General features: G+C 34.4%; 1 long non-coding RNA gene across 1 annotated transcript; it reads left to right on the forward strand.

Moving 5' to 3' along the window:
• Positions 1-2,730: 2,730 nt before the first annotated feature.
• Positions 2,731-6,389, forward strand: LOC148308124 (uncharacterized). Its single transcript, XR_015837727.1, has 2 exons — positions 2,731-3,076; positions 4,662-6,389. It is a non-coding gene; the product is annotated as an uncharacterized LOC148308124 (long non-coding RNA).
• Positions 6,390-9,373: the final 2,984 nt, after the last annotated feature.

The following is a 9,373-nucleotide window of genomic DNA, read 5'->3' on the forward strand; positions in this document are numbered from 1 at the left end:
TTGTAAAAATTAGCTTTGTAAGTTACCAATAAAATGTCTTTAAAAAACTTACTCATCCAGCGTTTTATTGCTCATAGTCACATTATTTTACAAATTCCATAAAGAGAGATATTTTCTTCAAGATTTTCTAGGGACGAACAACATCAGTTAAAATGTTTAATATATTTGTATCACTCAATTGTTCTACTCTTAGTTAAGAATTTATGAAGTAGGTATGTTGCTTATTCAAATTAAACACACGGGAGATTCATTCCGAATAAGGCTCACATATCGCTCACTCCTTTCAAGAACGTCATAAATCAAAAATCGTCAATTTTCAGTTGTGCATGTTTTCGGAATGCCCAGAAAATGAACTATATCCCAGCAAAAGCGGCAAATTTTTTTAACTAAATATTTACCCGCAACAGGGCAGAAACGGTTGTATTTGCATTTTGAAGAAAAGGTATTGTTTTATTATTTTTTTTATGAACTAAATATTTTTCAAATGGAGAAAAAACCTTCAGGTTTTACCTTAAAAGATCTGTTGCACAGTAAAAAGATCAATAAGTGGCTTGATATTCATTTTTAATACATTTCATTTTATTTTCAAACTTTAAAAACGATCTCCTGGAAAATCAAGTTTTTTGATTTATGATGTTCTTGAAAGGAGTGAGCGATATATATTTTTAGGAAAGAGAAAGAGAGAGAGAGAGAGAGCCTGAAATAGCAAAAGACACTTGTCTAAAATGGAGACATTATATTGCATGCCAAAGGGCCACAACGCAAAAAAAAAAAAACTCTTTTTTCCAAAAATAGTACCGTAGAATGGGCTACTTGAACTTTGACGTGTTACTCAAGCCAAAAAAAAAAAATTAGATCTGTATTTGGTCTACAATAATGAACGTATCGACATTATTCATTGTTTCTCTGATAGGTGACAATTATTGTCATGATACGTTCATTATTGTAGACCAAATATAGATTTAAATATTTTTTTTGTACTGGGCTCAAGTAACACATCAAAGTTCAAGTAGCCCCGTTCTACGGTATCTAAATCTTCGTTTACCTTTCTGATCATGGTCTATCGCTTCGCTCTTCCCAAGAGAGAACACTCTCCATTCCTTGCCACAACACAGCATTCCTCAGTAATTCCTTTACTGTCCAAGCAGCTAGACTCTGGAATGAACTACCTCTACACGTAAAAAATGCACCTTCTATTTTAACCTTCAAAAAACGCCTGAAACATCATTATCTTACCTTAGAACCCTAACTGTCCATCTCCTCCTCCCCTGACCCCTCCTCTCTTCCTTAAACTTTATACCTGATTCCCTTTTCCCATGCCTTCCTTACTCTATCGTCATTTTGTTTTTCTATTCATGTTACCCTGTTTAAATTCTTAATTTGTAATTATGCTCTCTTACGTTTCTTTGTTTTTCTTTTTTCTTATCCTTGTCTTAACCTGTTCAAGCATTATCTCCCCACTAATTTCTAACAGACATCAAAAGGTACAAGCCTAGATCGTTCACACTAGTCTGTTGGTTCACACTGGTTGGTTAGAAGATATTGCTTTATAGCAATAAGCCCGCCAATGTACACACATATTGTACAAAAAGTTGAAATAAATAAATCATCAACATTTTCATATTCGAAAAAGACACCCATGATTCTAGCGTTAGAAATATCCATTACATTACGAATCGTGGGTGTCTTTTTTGAATATGAAAATGTTAAAGATTTACGATTTTCGAATTTGAAAATGTTGACGATTTAGATACCATTTTTGGAATAAAGAGGTTAACCTTTTTTTGCGTTGTGGCCCTTTGGCATTTACCTAGCGATATGTAGAACAAAAAACATCACATGCCAAAACCATCTCAATACACCTTCTTAATTTTATAACTAACTTCTTTATATCTCACCAATAGATGTCTCTAGTGAAGTTCTAGTGATTCAAGAACAATGTTTCTAAATTGATTCATATATATATAGAACTTGAATAGTGTGGTTGTCAATAATGGGTAAAATTGGTGAATGTTACATGTGTGTAAAGTGATCACTTAAACCAGCCTATGACGGTCGTCAGCCCCGTAAATGCCCAGACTTCCATATTCTTCTTCATCTTTGATGAGATGTTAAAAAAAATAAGTAATAATATGAAAATAACTCCTGTAATTGGAGACGATTTAGATTTTGTGAACAAGTATTTGGACACACTCAAAATGTTGTAACTAAATTAACTTACCATCACATGCTTCACGGAAGGGGTAGGCAGAGACAACAAAACTTCATACAAATCTGTCTTTGCAAACAATCTCCGCCTCTCCCACATTCATGAATCTCCTTGCTGGTTAAAAAAAAACCTTATTTTAACCTTTAAACCAGCCTATGACAGCCTAGGACAAAAAAACCTTAATAAAACCTTTAAACCATATTATTATTTGACATCTCATTATAGATGACGAAGAATATGGAAGTCTGGGCATTTACGGGGCTGATGACCGTCATAGGCTGGTTTAAGTGATCACTTTACACACATGTAACATTCACCAATTCTACCCATTATTGACAACTACACTATTCAAGTTCTATATATATGAACCAATTTAGAAACATTGTTCTTGAATCACTAGAACTTCACTAGAGACATCTATTGGTGAGATGTAAAGAAGTTTTTTATTGAGAAGAAGTTCTTATTTTAATATAAGACCTTTAAACCAGCCTATGACGGTCGTAAGCCCCGTAAATGCCCAGACTTCCATATTCCTCCTCATCTATGCTGAGTAAAAAAAATAACACTTTTCTAGTGCTTATCTTAGTCTTGCATCTTTTTATTTTTATTTTATCTGATATTAAATGAAATAAAAACTGTTTTTCAGTGTTATTTACCAAATCAAAAAGAGGGAAAAATCTGCTTTTGTTGAATGGCTACACATACAGTATGTCCTTTCAATCTGTTGACAAGATCAGGTGGAGCTGTACTTCGAGACCGAAATGTTATGCATCGGTCATCACCACCGTCAACAACGTAGTCCTTGTATACAAGAAAGTCCACACTCACCATCCGCACAAATACCACGTCACTTCAACAGGGGAATATGTAAGAATTTAGCAGTGGAATTTGAATAAGTCTGTTAGATATCATTACGAGACACAATCAGGTATGTCAAATACTTGAAAGTGGCCGGGTCAGGAGTCGTAATAATCGTCGAGTATGTATGAGGAGATGCATGAATGTAGAAGAGGCGAAGAATGTTTGCAAAGACAGAGTGGTGTGGCGTTCGATTCTCTCTGCCTACCCCTGCGGAGAAGCGGCATGATGGTTAGTTAGTTGGTTAGGTATCATTATGATCATTTGCAACACGTGTTACGATGGATTCAGCATCATCGATGGACAGGCCCCGTGGCGTAGTTGGGTACACGCTCGACTGCGAAACTGGCGTCGCGGGTTCGATTCCTGCCAATTGCAAAATGAATTCAAGAAAGGTTTCTGTTCAATTGGTCTGGGTGTTTGTGATGTATTTTTCACATTTCCCTTCCCTATCCTTACTATCCTACCTGTAGACAAGCATCTAAAATAGACGCTTTGCGGGTTATTCCTTTTAAAAATAAAAATTAAATTATCAAATACCGTATACTTAATAATAACTATATTGATGCTATATATTATATATCGTTATATGCAGGGCCTTTTTCTTTAAACAAAAAAGGTCCCGGAACTAACTTCATGTGAAGCTTTTTACTTTAAAAAAATATATACAAATATTTAAATATTCATAACAATAACATATTTTTAAAATGAATTATATAAATAAAGATTGTAATTACGTAAGCATAAACACTGTTTCGTCCAATTGATTATGAAAATGAAAAAAAAATATATCTGTGAAAAAAGGTGCTTGAACGCCGTTTCACCGCGTCACATGGAAAAAAGCCCTGGTAATAGTTATTATTATACGTTGTTCTGTGGCATGCACAAAGTTTTTAATCAGGGTTGGGTAAGGATAAGGCATAGTATGCGCTGGTCGTGTTTCTGTATGCAATGCTTGTAATCCAGGGTAGGCACTGCTTTTCTACCTATATAGAATGCACGCCTCTGACGGTGTTCAATAATGATGCTGAATATATCGAAATATGTATCAGAATAGATTTTCGCTGAAAATTTGCTGAAAAACAGACAAAATGTATCTTTGTAAAATTGTGGTAATAAAATCAAGAAAAATAAACGGTATAAATTTTTTTTAAAGCTCTTAACGACACTCGATAGTACTAGGGCACTGCATCATATAAACGCAGTGTTATCTTGATCGTTAGTTAACACATGAAGGAAAAGTGATCAGCCCTCCGCTTCAGGTACTAGTCCAGGGTAATATTGAATAAATACTTTCCAACTACAAAAGCTTAGTCTCTTTATTGGAGAGAACTAATATTAAGATTGTCAAAAGTAGAAATGTCTAACAAATTAATTTAAATACAATATTTTTTGTAACTATATTAAATAAACAAAAAAATATACATAAAATATATCTCAATTAAAAAATGTATAAGTAGTTGTAATTTTTTTTGTTCCTTTTTCCCACCATTTTCGTGAAATCTATGTGTTTATAAGACGGTAATAAAAACAACAGATGTCTCTTCTTAGGTTATCCGCTTTTCTCTAATTCGTAAAAACATTTTTCTTCCAGTTAATTACACATTCATCCCATCCGGAAGAGGGCGAAAACTGCTGATGATAAATAACTACACATATTCTTCAAACTGCAAAAGTCCTGGAGGCAACTTGTGGTGGGTTTGTTCCTCCCGAGGCAAACTGAACTGCAAAGCGTCTGCATACACCCAGCATGATAAACTCTCCAGCTACAAGGAATGCCATAACCATTTCCCACCCAAATACCACGTTACTCCTGAAGGAAAGTATGTGAAACTTAGCTAAAATTCAGCTATAAAGAATGCCATAACCATGTCCCACCCAAATACCATGTTCATTCTAAAGAAAAGTATGTGAAACTCAGCTCAAATTCAGCTATAAGGAATGCCATAACCATGTCCCACCCAAATACCATGTTAATTCTGAAGAAAAGTGTGTGAAACTCCGCTTAAATTCAGCTTTAAGGTATTCCAGAACCAGATACAAGGAATGTCATAACCATGTCCCACCCAAATACCACATTATTTCTGAAGGAAAATATGTGTAACTCGGCATTAAACAGTTGATAAATACCATACAATGTACAATATGAAAATAATTAGTTCTTAATTTCACTATTAACCATTAAGCATTTTGATCTAACCTCAGCTTTGAAAATAGGTGTCCGAGGTCTTTGTAATGAAAAAATAAGGCGTAGGATGCATCAGACCATAGTCATAACTGTCGTCAAAAAATGGTGATTTACTTAGCTAGGCCATGTACTGTGCATGCCTCCCAAGGAATTCATTCAAGTTTGACTCTTTTACAAGGCATCAGGTTCCCGCCATCCATGACACTCACTACTGACAATTCATCAGCTGTTCTTGTTTAATCTTCAGTGTACAGACTTGACTTGCGGGGGAAGCAAGTAATACCATATTTTACAGACTATAAGACGCACTGTAATTTTTTAGGCAATTAATTTATTTTTTTTAAATACATTTCTACCATATTTTATTATGAGATTGCAGAGCCCAAAAAATTCTTAACATATAAAACCGAATTGACCTTTAAAATCCTTGGAATCGTCATCTTAACTTTCTTTTCCTTCCTCTTCATCATTATAAAACATTGCATTACACAATGATGTATGTTTTTGTGTACTACAAATATACATGTTGTTTTTTATTGTGTCTACATTTTTTATTGTACGATTCCCATCACTAGAATGTTGCCAGATAGATAGATTTCTCGCGCCATCGAATATATGGGCATTTTTAAGACTGGCGGGATATTTGAATCGAACACTGAATATTTTTTTGTTAACTAACTAACTAACCATCACGCCGCTTGGGGTAGGCAGAGAGAATAGAGCGCCACACCACTCTGTCCTTGCAAACATTCTTCGCCTCTTCCACGTTCATGCATCTCCTCATACATACCCGCCGATTGTTACGACTCCTAACCTGACCACTTTCAAGTATTTGGCATACCTGATCGTGCCATGTTTTTCTCGGTCTTCCTATTTTTTTGTTAATTTTAAGTAAAAGATGCACTTGCGTTTGGGAGGCAATTTTGCTAAAGAAAAAAGTGTGTTTTATGTTCCGCAAAATACGGTAAGTAATGTATATGTAGTAGTAATTAACGGTAAGTAGATTTTGTAGATAGGGAATATTCATATGACTAAATATACGAGATTTATATTAATAAGGGTATATGCTTTACGTAAGAATACTTTTGTAACTGGTAGGTGAGCTTGTAAATAATAAAGTGATATAAAATAAAATAATAGTTTTTTTTTTACTAAGTAAGTACAGTGAAACCTCTTTGGTTTTAAAGGAACCTTATGGCTTACGACCTGGCATTTGGCTGACATGTTTCCTATCAAGTTGTGACACTTTTAAAGTTGACATCCATGTAAAGGTGAATAATCCAGTAACCGATATAATAATAATATCAATATTGTAAATAATAATAATATCAATTGTCCGCCTCCGTAGTGTAATGGTCAGCACGCTCGGCTACCGTTCTGGAGGTCCCGGGTTCGATTCCCAAGGGGGGTAAAATAAATATAAGTGATTTTTTCACTGTCATATTTTATTCAATATTACCCTGGACTGGTACCTGAAGCGGAGGGCTGATCACCTTTCTTTCATGTGTAAACAATCAAATTAACACTGCGTTTATATGACGCAGTGCCCTATGCACCATTGGGGTGCGGATAAGGGTTTTATACTATATATATTGTAAATATGGTATTGTTAAGTGTGCTCTCGGCATAGGAAATTTCAGTGAATGCACATTATTTCAGTTTTTCATTTGAATGTATGATAAAAAATTAATAAAATAAAATAAATTGTAAAACTAACCACACAGTCTGATTAATTTATTCGGCAGTCACTTTGTGGCAATCTATCTAGCTATCCATTTTTATTTTTATTTTTATGAAATATTTGTGTTGTTATTATTTACGCAAATATTTAAATTTCATACTATTTCTGTGAGCCTAAGCGGCTCATAAGAAATAGGTATCAAATTGTGGTAGAGTGGGTTCGAATCGAGAAATTCTGACTTAAGAGTCCGTGACACTAACCATGGGACCACAACCCGACACAATTTAATTTAAGTTTACTTGGTAAATACCACTATTTCTTATTATCTATTGTGACACATGTTTCAATTCATTCCGCATCAATACGGTGTTTGAAAATGATGCGGAATGATGCGGAAATAGTGGTATTTACCAAGTAAAACTTTAATTAAAAATGATAAATTTTTACTTTTATGTTTTTATGACTTATTTCACTTTGCATTTTTACATCTAATACCAATTTTCGCATGGTAAACTATTCTAAACTGAATAGATTATATTGAAATATATAAAGTAAATCTTAAGAAATTTTGATCTCAGATCCGAGGCAACTCGGCTGTCCAAATTTAAAACACAGTAAGGGACATTTTTTTTGTAGTAGGTTTTTTTGCATTTTTGGACTAAGTAGAGTCTACTTAGTCCATAAATACAAAAAAAAACCTACTACAAAAAAAATGTCCCTTACTGTGTTTTAAATTTGGACAGCCGAACTACTCATTAACACAAATAACTCATAAAAAAATGTATCTTTAAAAATTGTGATAATATGATCAATGAAAATATGCATTTTTTTATCCCTTATCCGCACCCAAATGGTGCATAGGGCACTGCATCATATGAATGCAGTGTTATCTTGATCATTAACACACGAAGGAAAGGTGATAAGCCCTCCGCTTCAGGTACCAGTCCAGGGTAATATTCAATAAATATTGTGAAAAAATCACTTGTATTTATTAATTTTAACTGGGAATCAAACCCGGGACCTCCAGAACGATAGTCGAGCGTGCTGACCAATACACTACAGAGGTCTCCCTCAATTAGTCCATTATATGGAGGTTTTGCTGTACTGTGTATTTTAATCCCTTGATCTGTGTAACTCTTGTACTTGATCTATTCTTTTATTGCGACTTCTGGCTGTATTTTTTTTCTTTATTTTAAATTCCTTTGCATTATACAACATAATATAAATACAAATACAAGAAAAGACCCCACAAAGGCATGGCCAGTGTGTGGATATACAATTTAGGTGATAGTAAAGAGCACTGGCAAGAATACCATAGATATTATAAGAAGTAGAACTAGAATAAGAGTGTTGTAGGCGTCTGGCCACGCCGTCAGGTTGACAACACCGAAATATACGAATTCGCCACGGAGATTCCCGAACGGATTCAACAAAAGCGGCCAACCGAAGCGCGGAGACCGAGATTTGCCTGCATCGCTTGTTTCTGACGGACGTATATTTAGCTTCATACTTTAATTCCAAGTTTCATAATTAATTAGATAAAATTATAATAGTTAATATCAATAGTAATTAAAGTGTAAGAATTTATATCAATAAACGATCTGTAAGTAAGAATTCTTTAAATATCCTATTCTGGCTTCCCGTCAATAACACACACACACAGGTGGCTAAATTGGTTGACCCCAAACGTTCACCGGTTGACCATAATGGTTGACCCCCGGACGTTCTTAGGTTTTCCAAAGTGTTAATATAAAATACAAAACAAAAAATTAACAAACAGAAAAAAAAATATTAAATTCATAACTTAAAAAATAAAAAAGATGAAAAAGTAAAGTAAAAAGTTATCAAGCATGTACTACATGAGTGATACGTCAACAAGAAAAAGGAAATTAAATCTGTCTCTTTCAATAAAAAATCTAAGCAAAATTTTAAATTGTGTATTTCAAATGGTGTATTTTTTTACAGTGTCTTTCATCACATCCAATATGGGAACGCCTCTTTTGATGTTGAATGGTTTCACCTTTGGTAAAAATAGATCTAACGGAGACAGAGCATGGTGGTGTTGCACTTCCAAAAACTTTGGTTGTTTGGCCAAAGTGACGACCTTCTGCAGTACGCCGATTTGTGTGAACGCTAACCATAATCACGAGATACCAAGATACCACATTAATCCACGTGGACAATATTACAAATTGTAAATACTACATCATTTCGATAAGTTACTGTTTTTAAAAATTTTTATCTGCCTCCGTATTGTAATGGTGAGCACGCTCGGCTACCATTCTGGAGGTCCCGGGTTCGATTCCCAGGGGGGTTCAAATAAATATTAGTGATTTTTTCACTGTACTATTTATTCAATATTACCCTGGACTGGTACCTGAAGCGGAGGGCTGATCACCTTTCCTTCATGTGTAACGATCAAGATTACATTGCGTTT

This window comes from Brachycentrus maculatus, unplaced genomic scaffold (genome assembly GCF_059751285.1).
Source record: "Brachycentrus maculatus isolate JH-2025_06_01 unplaced genomic scaffold, ASM5975128v1 h1tg000176l, whole genome shotgun sequence".
NCBI lineage: Eukaryota > Metazoa > Arthropoda > Insecta > Trichoptera > Brachycentridae > Brachycentrus > Brachycentrus maculatus.